Genomic DNA, 15,077 nt, shown 5'->3' with positions numbered 1-15,077 from the left:
TAAGATTTCTAGTTTCATCGGCAGTATTTCAGCCATCTACTGACCAAAACAAGTTATACAGTCATGACACATAAACCGACAATATAAAAACCTGTTGACGAACTACATTAAACACAAACAGAAAATCACAGATACAGATGTAAAACTAGCATGTAAATTTAAAACTATAGACAATACAACATGTAACAGGCTACAGGTCGTCAACAACTAAAGGAAGATCACCATACTAAGGACCACACTTACTGTGTGTTTGCATCAGTTCATGCACCAACAGGTTAAAAAATCTCATTCCACAAACAAGGAAGGAAGTGATGATGGCCATTGGAATCGATCAACCTACGTTTGTGACTGTGTTTGAGTTGTTGCAAGGGAAGTGTACCGGGGATTTCGAGATGTATTGTATCGGCACATACGTCTTTGACTGGCATTCTAGAAGTTGAGGAGAGGAAGAATGAGGACAATTGTTTTATGAATATACAACTTTTTTATTTCTGTATAGGCAACGTTTCGACATAGATCCTAGTGTCGTTGTCAAGCAAGTGGTACATAAGAGGTAATTTGGGTGATATATATATATACATGAGATGTTTATACAATAGATGAGGGATGAGGCGAAAATGAGTTGTTTATACAATAGAAGAGATTGATAACACAGATGGTATACAGGGTTAAGTAGGTTGATTGGAAGTTAGCTTAGAAGATGTACAAGATAAGGCTGTTGATTGGAAACCAGCAGGGAGTGATGAACGTAGGTTGTTTACATAGGGAATTTATAAGGAAGTTGTTGGGAAGCCAGTAGTTAAGTGATATGACACAAGAGATAATGAAATGTACAGTCGCTGAGTGAAGTTACAGGAAAATAATTCAGCAAGAGATGATAGGCCTTGGGGGATGAAATATTCTCTGTTAATAGCAGGACAGCTTCAGTAGTTTTCGGGTTTTCAAGTCAGTTTGAGATGTTACGAGGGCCGATCAAAAACTATGTAGACTCACCAAGAAAACGACACAAATGCAGTTATTTTTATGGGTTTATTTTCTACATATTATCTGCCAAGCTCAAGCAATTTGATTTTGCTATGTTCCAGTCTCACGATCCCAATTTTGTTTGACCTTTTCTCTTGGTACCCTAAAATAACGCAAAATCTACAATAAATGCATAAAGAACTTCAGGAAACAAAATATGCAAGAATTATTGTGTGTGTTTGAGATTGATAGAAGTCCCCTAGAATCACACTTAGATATTAAAGTTCATAAAAAGGCAATTTGAAATTACAATCGCTTGTTAAAATGACCCCCTCCCACTTCATGTTGTCTGAAAGAGCTTGTTTTGGAGACACTACCCACCCCCCTTTCAGATGACGTAATCATAAGGGCATAGCTTATTCTAATGTTTTCACTTATGCATACATGATGCCAAGGCTTCAAATTAAATACTGAATGGTCACACAAGTGTCAGGCCAAATATATTGTAAACAGTGCCAGCTTGAATATCTGGACACAATGTTTTTGACACAATGTTTTGTTGGGGGTGTCATTAAAAAAATAGCCCCCAACTAAACATAAATCAGGCAATCCAAATCTTTGACTGTTGATCATGACGGGAAGTCATCCAATACTATACTGAACATATTTTATATGACATTATCTGAGGGCATACCATTATCCAAGAGGTACCAAAAGACAAATCGTTTTTCATTTTCTGCAAGTTTGTTAGAAATATTATACCCCAATGTGTTGTGATGACAAATATCTGGTTAACCACATTTCCCGCACATGTGAAACGATTCCTTCAAAACAAAATGGAAGCTTTTCAAACATTGGGCATCGAGAATATAGTTAGGCTACGTACTTTTTGATCGACCCAAGAAATGACTAAATACTTGCTTTTCTTAGGACGTGTGTGTGTGTTGTCAAAGCGTTTGCTCGTCACGCGGAAGACCAGGGTTCGAGTCCTCACATGGGTACAACGCGTGAAGCCCATTTCTGGTGTCCCCCGCCTTGATATTGCTGTAATATTGCTAAAAATGACAACCGAAAAATGTCTGAAAATAACTGAGAACTGAGACCTGCTAAAAATGTTCTGGGTTACGGTAAAGATTTTTCAACAGTTCACACGAGATGGGGCACTTCCCATGAGCCTGCTGCTCGACAACTATGTGTTCTCAGGATGACTAAAGACCATCCTAATGTCAGGGTAACACAGTGTGGACTCATTGTAAATCCACAGTATCCCTGTTTGGATGCTAGTCCTGATGGCCTGGTGTCTTGTGTTGACTGTGAGAATTCTGTTCATAACATGGACTACTCGAGATCAAATGTTCCTCTGCACTCGAGGATCTTACACCACCAGAGGCTGCTTCACATACGGATTTCTTTTGCAAATTGGATGAAAATATGAACTTGAAACTTAGATAATATCACCCCAATTACTTTCAAGTTCAAGGTCAAATGACTTGCATAGAGAATGGTGTGACTTTGTAGTTTAGACACTGAAGGGTATTTCAATTCAGAGAACTGCGTTTGATAAATTGGAATGGGAGGAAATGTTTCAAAAGCAAAAACGTTTTTATGTGACAGCAATTGTGCCAGAACTCTTCTCCAGACGAGTGCATCGTCGCTCATTTAGTTACCCATCTGCCATTCCTGACTCGGTGGTGTCCACCATCTTATCTCAGGCGAGTCGGGAAATGCGTGCGCCTACGCCCTCCCTCTCCCTACCCTTCTCTAGGGACCTGGATGAGGTGAAGACGGAACTGAACGACCAGATCCGAGGATCGGGAAATTCAGACCTGCCGGGGGACGGTAGGTCTATAATATGGGTAAAGTGCCCAAATCCGAGGGGATTTACGGGCCACGCACCTATTCTTCCTTCGCTCCGGAGGGGTTGGAGTCGTTCTCCATGGCAGCTCCCCCCGTGCCCCCTGCGGCTAACCCAGCTTAATTGCTGATAGCTTCAGAAAACATGAGGAGCTCGGAGAAGATGTGCTGTCACTCCTTTGGGGTGATCTCTCATCTCTTCTGGCTCCTCGGCGGGACCTTTCTGGCACTACCTAAGGACTCGGGGGCGGGCTCACCTCCTTTGCAAGCGTGGACGACATCGGCTGACCTCGTTGTCTTATCTGTCACGCTCATGATAGGTGTCCCGCTAACTAGGTGGGACTCGTCCTTGGCTGATGTTCCTACGAGGAGCAGACAAGAGCACAGTTTAGGTGTGCCCCCAACTCTTCGGTCCGGGTCTCCTCACATTGTAAGTGCAGCCTCAGTCGAGGATATGCCACGAGAACCCGGCAGTGTTAGACCTACGAGCATGGAAACTGTCAAGCAGTTGTGGAACGCGTTGCTAAATCCAACTAAGAGACAATATTAGTCACACTGGCAGTGCTGGGTGGATTGGACGAAGTCACAACAGGTGGATACCTTACGCCCAATGGTTTAAAGACTTAGCCGAGGTCCTAAATCACCTACAGGTGAATCTGCACCTTAAAGCTCGCACTATCAAGTGTTACTGCTCCACGATTTATACCACAATAAGCCAAAGCCGGGCTCCGAATTCTGGGAGGATTCAGTTCTGAGAGATGTAATGACGTCAATGTCTGCATCCGCTGTGTCGAGACATTTTGATGCATGAAATCGTGAAACTGTTCAGACATAAAATTTGTTCCATTGTCTGTCACGAGAGCTTTCAAACCCTGGCAAATATTCCACGTAATCTAGAGACAGTGTGGCTTCGGCTGTTGAGGTATTCATTAAAGAACACTCACTCCATTTTGACATCTGCTATTATATTCAAATGACATCGAAAATAATCCAGCTACCCATTCTTGTCGTAAGGGGCGAATAACGGGATCGGATGGTCAGACTCGCTGATTTAGATGACACGTACGTCATTGTACCCAAGGCCCCGGGATCATGAAAAAATCTTAAGTCTAAAATTTGTTTAGCACAAAAACATCTTAAGTCTAAAACAATTTGCTTAGCTAAGATGTTAGTTAAGACTGGATCATGAAACTCTCTCAGCAAAATCTTAGCTAAGACTGTGTAGATCAATGCTCATGCTCACTGGCTAGTCTGGTCCAGACTATGTTATTTACAGACTGCTGATATTGACGAGTCCGACGTTAAACATCAAACAAACAAGCAAACACATTTGAGAGTGAGTGAGTTAAAATTTAAAGTTACTTTGGCAATATATCAGCCATATCGTGACTAAAACAACACATATATTAACAATATTTAAAGATAGAGTATAAAATCCTGTCAACGAAGGACAGTAAAGCAACTAGAATATCACAGATATAATGTAAAACTAGTAATTAAATCAAAAAGATTTTAACTATAGAGGACAACACAATATAAAAATAGGCTATAGATCACCAACAACTAAAGGTAGTTCACCATACTAGGGACCCCTTTGGGACTTACAGTACCTTTGCTACCTGCATGGACCCAAGCTGGATTTACACCATCCCTTCAGCCGCTGGCGATTGTAGGAAAATTTAGCCGGCAGTTAAAAGAACAAAAATACTAGGATTAAAATATGGTAAATTTACATTTTACTTTGAAAGTTTTGGGACTTACGTACCCTCTCAGGAGGACAGTAATTTTACAGTACTTTAACCCCCTTTGAGGGTACAGCCACTAACAATCTAAGTTATTCATCTAAACTACCAATAATAAAATATATATCTAATTACAAACTATTCATCACAATTTATCTAGCAATTCTATTTCTTTTAAGAATTCAATGATTAAATGATAATTAACACTAAAAAGAGGCTTCACTGTTTTGACATTAAAATATTTATCCCCTGTGATGGCAAAATCAATACAGTCAAGCAAGACATGCTTGACTGTGATTCTTTCACCACAAGGGATACAAAACGGAGGATCCTCACCTTTTAACAGGTATTCATGAGTATACCTTGTACATCGTCGCATGATAACCTCTTCAAATCTGGACTGACAACCCAAGTAGGTGTAACCAATATAGGGTTTATTTCATGTAATTTATTAATACCTACTTGGGTGTCCCACCTCTTTTGCATCTGATCACGGATGTAAGTTCTAATGCTAGCTTGTAATCAGAGTATGGGATAAGAAGTGGTGTCACAGATTTGTTGAGTGCTGCCTCGGCAGCAAGATCAGCCAAAGTGTTCCCAGAAATGCCAACGTGGCTGGGTAACCAACAGAAGACGATGTCGTATGTGGCAGTTGCAAGATCATTATATCATTCTATAATTTCTATTAAAAGTGGATGTTTACAAGAAAGATTTTTAATATCCTGAAGGCAAGAAAGAGAGTCGGAAAATATTATATACTGTTTATATTTTGGGTGTCTATTTATATATTTAAGAGCTGTAAGTATTGCGTTTGCTTCTGCTGTGAAAATTGAACTGTCATTGAGTAATCTGGAAGAAATTGTTTTGGACCCAATGACAGTGGCACAAGCCACTGCGACACCATCCTTGGACCCATCTGTAAATAAGGATTTATATGTATTATATTTACTTTTTAACTGATTATATTCTTGTTTATATTGTAAGTCATTATAGTTTCTGATTTTTTAAACGATGTTAATGTTAGGTCGACTTGTGGTCTCACCAATTGCCAAGGAGGAGAAGAAAGAAGTCGGGAAGGAGCTATATTGAACATCTCAATGCCGGCAGCAGTAATGAATGACCTTGTTATACAAATCCTCATAAAGAGGATTAACGACACATTTATAAGCAGGGTTAGACTCGTTAGCATGTAGCTTTGTAATATATTGTAAAGCTAATTGATACGGCGTTGATGAAGTGATGGCTCATCAGCCTCGACGTAGAGACTGTCAACAGGAGAAGTTCTTAAAGACCCAATACAAAGTCTTAGGCCTTGGTGGTGGACAGAGTCAAGTAATTTTAGGTTGCTTTTGCAAGCTCCACCATATTGAGTGAGTGAGTGAGTTAATATTCAACGTCACATCGTCAATATTTCAGCCATATCGTGACGAGAACAATTTATTTTATGCATAGTAAGCAATGGTAAACTATAAAAACCTGTCAACGAAGGACAGTAAAATAACTAGATTATCACAGATTCAAATTTAAAACTAGTAATTAAATCTAAAACAGTTTAACTATAGATGACAATACAAGGTAAAAACAGGCTATATATTGCCAACAACTGAAGGTAGATCACCATACTAGGGACCATGGGGACTTACAGTACATTTGCTTCCTGCATGGACCCTGGATTTATACCATCCCCTCAGCTATTAGCAATGTTAGATAATCTAGCCATAAATTAAACGAACATATGTTCTACGATTAAAATAGTAGCAGGTTTAAATTTACTGTGAATGTTTTGGGACTTACGTACCCTCTCAGGAGGACAATAATTTTACGCTACTTCAACCCCCTTTGAGGGCACTGCCACTACCAATCTAAGTTACCAATAATTAAAATACATATATGTACAGAACATATTATTCAGAATTCATTCATTAAATCAATTTCTTTTAAAAAGCCAATAATTAAATGAAAATTAACAGTGTTAAAAAGATCCTTAACTGTTTTCACATTAATGTATTTATCCCTTATGATGGAGAATTCAACACAGTCAAGCAGGACATGCTTAACCGTGGTTCTTTCATCACAAGGTATACAAAACGGAGGATCCTCACCTTTCAATAGGTATGCATGAGTGTATCTAGTGTGGCCAATACGACATCGTCGCATGATGACCTCTTCAAATCTGGACTGACAACCCAAGTAGGTGTAACCGATAGTTGGTTTTATTGCATGTAATTTATTGATACCTACTTGGCTGTCCCACTTCTTTTGCATCAGATCACGGATATAAGATCTTATAGCAGCTTTGTAATCAGAGTATGGGATAAGAAGTGGTGTCACAGATTTGTTGAGTGCTGCCTTAGCAGCAAGATCAGCCATTGTGTTACCATAAATGCCAACGTGGCTTGGTAACTAACAAAAGACGATGTCGCATTGGCCAGTAGCAAGCTCATTATACAATTCAATAATTTCTAATAAAAGTGGATGTTTACAAGAAAGATTTTTAATATCCTGAAGACACGAAAGAGAATCGGAAAAGATTATGTATTGTTCATATTTACGGTGTTTATTAATATATTTAAGAGCTGTTAATATGGCGTTAGCTTCTGCTGTGAAAATAGAGCTGTTATTTGGTAGTCGAGAAGATATTGTTCTGGATCCAATGACAGTGGCACATGCCACCGCGCCACCATCCTTGGACCCATCTGTAAATAAGGATTTGTATGTATTATATTTATTTTTTAATTGATTATATTCTTGTTTATGTTGTAATTCATTAGTTTCAGATTTCTTAAACTTTGTCAGAGTTAGGTCAACTTCAGGCCTGACCAGTTGCCAAGAAGGAGAAGAAAGAAGACGGGAAGGAGATATATTCTCCAGCTCTATGCCGGCAGCAGAAATGAATGGTTTAATTCTTAGCCCAATAGGCGGAACATGAGAAGGCTTTTTGTTGTATAAATCCTCATAAAGAGGATTGAAAACACAGTTAAATGCAGGATTAGACTCGTTAGAATAGAGTTTTGTTATATACTATAAAGATAATTTGATACGACGTTGGTTAAGGGATGGCTCATCAGCCTCAACATAGAGACTATCAATAGGAGAGGTTCTAAAAGACCCAAGACAAAGTCTTAGGCCTTCGTGGTGGACAGAGTCAAGTAATTTTAGGTTGCTTTTGCAAGCTCCACCATAGACGATGGAGCCGTAATCAAGCTTGGACCGGACCAATTATCGGTATAGATGTAGGAGGGTAGATTGATCCCCTCCCCACTTTGAGTTGGAAACAACTTTTAACAAATCCAGTGCCTTCAGGCATTTATTTTTAAGGGATTTAATATGCGGTAGAAAAGTTAAATGGGAGTCGAAAATAATACCCAAGAACTTGGCCTCCTTGACAACCTTGATGGGTGTACCATTTAGAAATAGATCTGGGTCTTTATGAGGTTTATCAGTGAGTGAGTGAGTTAATATTTAACGTCACATCGGCAATATCTCGGCCATATCGTGACGAAAACAATTTATACAATAAAAAGTGAAAACATGTTGAAGATTAAAACCTGTCAACGATGGACAGTAAAAATACTAGAAAATCACAGATATAATATAAAACTAGCGAGCAAAGCTAAAACATTCCAATTAAAGAAGACAAAACAGTCTAAAACACGGGCTATAGATCGCCAACAACTGAAGGTAGATCACCATACTAGGAACCATGGGGACTTAGCTGCATTTATATCATGCATCCCTTCAGCCGCTGGCGATTGTAGTCGAATTTAGCCATAGATCGAAAAAGATCGACACTGCATGTTGTTTATTAATTATGGCATTTTTAACAAACGATTCTAAACGCACTAAATGATCGATGGAACTCTTGTTTTTGCGGAAACCACATTGTATATCTGTTATTAGGTTATTGGATTCCAGGTACCAAACAAGTCGATTATTTATCATGCGTTCCATGGTCTTGCAAACGCAGCTAGTAAGTGAATTGGCCTATAATTGGAATGATCAGTATGATCACGTTCAGGTTTAGGAATGGGAACAATTATAGCATCACGCCACGACGAAAGAAATTGTCCAGATGTCCAAATATCATCAAAAATATGCAAGAATGTCTCTAAACATGATTCTGGTAAGTGCTTCAGGAGTTGATAATGTATGTTATCAGCTCCTGAAGAAGTATCATGAGCCTGGTGAAGAGCAGTATGAAGCTCATGTATCAAAAAGGGTTCATTGTAGTCTTCCCCATTATCGGAATTAAAATTAATAGCTTTCTTTTCTTGCTGTTTTGGTATTGTTGGAATTTAGGTTCATAATTTGACGAGGAAGAATGTTTAGCCAAAGTTTCGCCAAGTTTATTAGCAATATCGGTTTTATTAGTTAACAAGCATTGTCACTAAGGTGACATAATCCCCCGCCGCACATTATCTAATCAAACTTATAAAGTAATGAAAGTTTAAGTAAAATGTCAACAAAAACATGACCAGTCAACCTCTCTTGATATCTTGCTCTTTAGTTGTTCAAACACACACATATTTTCAAGACTGACTTTGACCTTGACATGAATGAAATATGCAAAAATAGTACTAAAGAAATTGCTTATTGAAAAACATTCAAGGGAAGTCTTGAAAGTCTATGAAGAAAATCCACTGAACCGTTCTTGAAATATCTTGCTGACAATTCAGGTTAACATGCTGAAATCTTCAAAGTGTCGTCGTGACCCTGAAAATTATGTGAATGTCACCCAAAAAATTACTGAGCGCTGGGCCTTCCCTAGACTAAGCTTGGTGTCAAATATGAAGAAAATCCAGTGAACATATTTTGCGATATCTTAATGACTATCTTAACATGCAATTTAACATGCTGAAATCTTCAAAGTGTCTCTGTGACCTTGAAAATAAAGTGAAGGTCACCAAAAGCGACTGGGCCCTGCGCCTTCTCTGGATGAAGCTTGGTGTCAAGTATGAAGAAACTCCAGTGAATTGTTCTTGAGGTATCTCGCTGACAAGGATAAGATTCAGGTTAATATTATTCCAATTCGTACGGAAGGACGGACGGAGCCTAATACTAGCGCAAAGCGGGGGATAATAACTGGTTTCCATCTTTAAGATGGTGATTCTAGATTTTGAGCAGAGGACTTTGGTATACACTCGTCAGCAATGATATTCATTTCATCAGAAAAACGTTGAATAGCATCAGGAACATTAGTAAAAAGATCAAGTTTAAGCTTATCAACACACAGCGTTTCATATAAAGACCAGTTAGCCTTTTAAAGTTCCATCTTGATGATGGAGGAACATCAGATGGATTCACGGGTTTTAGTTTTGTTGGGAAATGGTCACTTCCACAGAGGTCGTCATGGACTGACCATTCAAATTCATTGAAAAGGTTTGAATCTGAAACTGATAAATCAAGGGCTTAACATGTTCCTGTGCCAGGGTGTAGATATATCTTGGACCCATCATTATCAATACAAAAATCAATATCTGAACAGAACTCTTCCAATAGTTTACCTTTAGCATTAGTAGATGTACCACCACAAAGTGGGTTGTGGCCGTTGAAATCTCCCATAATAATACAGGGCTTCGGGAGTTGGTGATATAGATTTTGAAGTTCAGTCTTCTGAAGATTTGAAGACGGCGAGATATACAAAGTGCATAATGTGAGCGCAACATGTAGAGTAAGTCGAACGGCAACAGCCTGGAGATTAGTATTAAGTGAAACAGGGTTATGGATAACGGTCTGTTTGATAAGGATCGAAGATCCTCCAGTAGCCCTATCACCTTGGGAAAAAAAATAATGATATGAATTGAAATGACGTAGTTCAAAAGTATCTGTGTTTTAAATGTCTCCTGCAGACAGATTGTTGACGGACTAAAATCCTGGACTAAGAGCTGCAATTCATTGAAATTAGTCCTTAGTCCTCTGCAATTCCACTGTATGATAGTATTTGGATAACCCATCTTTTGGGGGGATTTATTGGGGATCTACCCCGTACTTTTTTGTTGGGCGACAAGCTTTACGCCCTTTAATGTCCTCAAGTGATCTATATTTGTTATAAAGTTTGATTTTATTTTCGGACCCTTTTGGGGCTCTGCCACTTTGCTTTTTTGAATAATCAGGCTTAGGTTTATTTTTTCCTCTAGGAATTTGCTGTACATTAGACAACGATTGAGACCTTGTGGGTGGCTGTGAATCATGATCAGAAGCTGACCCTGATTGACTTTGTGACATGCCAGGAAGTGGCTCAGCAGTCTGAGTGGATATTGTGGGTGAGAAAATCTGTGGAGAATCGAATCTGTGGAGAATCGGTGTTCACCCCAAGTCAAGTTTGTTTGGGAACCTGAAGAAGAATTAGAATCTTTTGAAGCATATGTTTCTTGTGGGTCGCATCTTGGAACAAGTTTTTTCACTTCGGCAAAGCTAATATTTTGAGTAAATTTGATCCTGTTTATTTCCATCAGGTGCTTCCAAATCGGACACTGTTTAGAGAAAGAAGAATGCATTTTTTGTAATTACTGTCACAATCTTCTGTTGAGTGGGTCTTCTCACCGCAGTGAGCACACACAACAGACAATGTGCAGGTATTTACACCATGACCAAACCTTGGGAACTTGAAACATCTCAGTGGATTCGGAATATACGTTTCCACTTTGACGTGACAGTAACCAGCCTTTATTGATTTAGGAGCAGTTGGAGTTGAAAATGAAAACAAATAGGTGTTGGTTTGTTGGATCTGGTTGTTTTTCGGCTAGTGAAACGTTTTACAAATATCACACCTTGGTCCTTCATCTCGGAGACAATATCAATTTCCATCATATCAGCAAAATGTCGGTCTCGGTCTCTCACTATGCCTTTGCTGGTGTTAAGCGTTCGGTGGGCCGAGACTGATACGGGAATGCCGACAAAGGATTTAGTTGACAGGAGGTTGGTTTGCCTGTTGCCTCTTACTGCATTCAACAAGTAAAGAACCTGTCCGTAAACGTTTCTGACATCTCCTGCAATGCCTTGTATGCCTTTTGATACGGCGAAAGGGTTCAACTTTAATGGAGTATTGTCAATGGTTTCAATTACAATAAAACGTGGCCAGTAGTCAATGGATGTGGACAGTCTTTGGTCGTTAACATCAGGATCAGTAGTATCAAGAGGACGTGTTTTTTTAGGGGGTTGTAAGCCATGGTAAGTTTATATTATTTCATCATCCGAGCTCCCCACCCTCCACGGAGTATCACAAGGACAATGCTAAAAACAAGCGGGTTTCCAGCCTGCAGCACCAAGGATACCCGAATGATATACTCAAGCAGAATAATACAAAAGTAATTATTCCACCTGATTGGCCCATGAGCCACCGCCTTCTGGGCATACGACTCTAGGCAAAAACATGAAAGTGTGTATTTGAAATTCTAAAAAATCGCCAAGACTTAAAAATATTATGTTACAATTTTCAAAAATTTGTGCAACACTACATAATGTAATGCTCAGGGCTTGGCGTGACCAGCCGATTGGTTGCACCGGGCCCATTCAACCATCCCCGTCTAGGTTAAGTTAGGGCCGAAGTGGTGTGTTGGGCAATAGGAACACTGTTCCTGGTTCCTATGCCCTCAACCAACAGAATCCCTTCCTCCACCGACACAGGGGCGCAACCCACTGCAAACGGGTTGGTGGCCCAAATATACCCCCGGGTCCACTACGGGATGTGTGTGTGTGTGTGTGTGTGTGTGTGTGTGTGTGTGTGAATGAGCGCTTAGCGTTACCCACCACGAGGCGGTGGCTCTTCACGGATGCCCACATTTCAGACCAACACTGAAACAAATAGTGAAATTTGAAACATGATAATATCAACAAAACTGTATGACTAATGTAATGTAGGTCACAGGTTGGTTTTTCGTAGCCCAGTACTAAAATTCTTTGTAGCCCTATGTAAAATGTCAGGCCTCAAAGTGATTTTTTTACCAAGTATCCATATGACGACTAATTCCTTATACCTTTAAAATCAAGATGAAAAAGGAATTTTAAAGGTAATTGGGTAAGACTATTGATCTTCAGTTACCCATGCTAGTCGTAAGAGGCGACTAACGGGATCGGTTGACACATATCATCGGTTCCCAATTGCGCAAATCGATGCTCATGCTGATGATCACTGGATTATCTGGTACAGACTCCATTATTTACAGAGCGCCGCCACATAGCTGAAATTTGGCTGAGTGCGGCGTAAAACTAAACTCAATTGAAATCAAGACATTGTGGAAGCAAAATACCTTTGAAACTATAGTCTGGTTTATCCCAATATGTGTAACTTGGGTTTATCTAGACTAACCACAAGGAGGGACCAGGGGACCCCATCAATAAATCAACTGAAGAAGTGAACATCAGTCAAGTACAGTTGGCACAAGACGTGTTTGTCAGTGAGGTGATTTAGTCACCTCAGAATCTTTTTAAAACTCACAATCCAAAAACTTTTGATTGTGTTGTTACTAAAATAATATCATATGACAGGTATTGTGTACAAAAACATTCTCTGATATCATTATAAGAGAGTGGTGCCATAATGGTCGTAATTTCATATTTATTTTCATTGGTTTTGTTTCACACATTCATGTCGACACTTATGAATAGCAAATATGAATTTTCCACCACCAGCGGATGAATGGATGGTGTAAATCCAGCTACAATATTTTGTATTGTCTAAATAATGCTATAAGCAGTAACTTAACATGCTAGTTATTACTAACTGTGATAGTCTAGTTGTTTTGCTAACCGTTGACGACAGTTTAAATTATAATATATACATATTCTTCATAAACATCAAATTCGTCTCGTTGTTCGTCTCGCTCACTCGCTCTTTTTGAGAAACAGTTTTCATAACTTCCACGTCGTGGGTCTGATACACACTGAGACGGTTTGCTCAGGAATGTGGTGCCAAACAACCACAGTTACTGACAAGCACAAGGTAAAGGAGGCAGCTTGCAATGCTTTCACAAGTACTAGGATTGTCCGACTCAAGTCAGGACATTGTTCCTACTTTTATGGGCCATGACATACCTGTGCACAGGAAGTTTTATAGGCTTCCTGAGAATGACCAAAAAGCTGCCAAAGTCACAAAAGTACTCCGTGCTTTGAACTCTGGGAGAATTTCTGACTACCAAGGAAAAGACCTCGGTGACTTGATGCCAAAGGTAAGTAACTGTGAGTCACAGTTTGTTAATACTACGTTTAGGCCTTTTCATTCTGCTACTCCCAGTAAGGGGGAACAAAGAACCATGAGATTGTTTCCTCATCGACGCGACCTGTAATAAGTATCCTTGAAGCCCTGATTCTGGATTAGAAGCATGAAATATCACCATGTATTTTATGGCTGAACAGGTGTTGATTTGACAAAATATGTAAGATTTGGGTTTAACTGCTACTGTTCAAACATCCCAAAGAATAAAAAAAACTAGGGATTTAAATACTGAAAGATGTTTGAAGTTTTTCACCGTAGCCAACTATTGTGGTTTAGCAAATCAAGCTGTATATCGCTCTTGTAATCCGGCACAACCATGTGTTTCTGAAATAGAGGAAGAGACAGAATCAGATGAAGATATAATCTCTACAATCCCCAAAAAGGTATGTCACACACAAGAAAGAACATAACATGAAGGTTGGGGTCTGTGTTTACTAGTTATCCCCCGTGGAAGCACTCAGGCAGTATCTTGTTGATTTATTCATGAAGATTCTTTTAGAGCGTCTCCAGTGGTATGTCAATGGGCAATTTTTAGGCCACCTACATAACAACTTTTCTTGAATAGATTTCCCTGTGGTTGATGTATAGGATTTGCCCGAGTTTCTCAGCCGTTTGCGAACATTTCGTTACGATGTTTAGGGATTGAACTTTTTATCCCCCTTTTTAGACCCCGTCCGTGCACATTCGTCTTTTCAGGAGCAGAACTTTAAATCCATTCAATATTTCTTAACCAAACTTGGCACCTAGATGATATAGTAGGGCAGATAATAGAAAAATCGTTCACTTTGTGATACAAGCAACAAAATTTGCATATATGTTCACTTTGGTACACTTTCTGAAAAAATAACGCTGGCCACTCAAAATTCAAAGATGGCTGCCATTTATATTACACTATCTTTGTTTCAGCTCCTAAAAACAGAATTTCTCATGAGATTTTCAATGTATTTGTGTCTCAATGTGTTAATTAAAATATTGTTTATGCTATGTAGCAAAATATGACTTTCCAAAATCCAAGATGGCCGCCAGTTTTCCAAAAACAGCAAAGTTTCAAAACTATTTCTTTCAATTTGAATTCAAAACTAGACAGAATCAAAGTAGTCTCCGTATTTGACTTTCATCATAACATCTATAGATTGGATGATGTAATAGGCCAGAAAACATATTCATTTAGCTGAAGGAAATCCAAGATGGTCGCCATATTACATTGTCAACAAATGTCAAATGAGGCGAAATACGACAATTTTCAACCAGGTTTCGACTTTTTTGTCTCAGATATGTTTGGTGGTATTCATGTTGATCAAACA

Source organism: Haliotis rubra, unplaced genomic scaffold (assembly GCF_003918875.1).
Source record: "Haliotis rubra isolate DU_JTF1 unplaced genomic scaffold, ASM391887v1 Scf235, whole genome shotgun sequence".
Lineage (NCBI taxonomy): Eukaryota > Metazoa > Mollusca > Gastropoda > Lepetellida > Haliotidae > Haliotis > Haliotis rubra.
Note: the sequence above shows the minus strand (reverse complement) of the source record.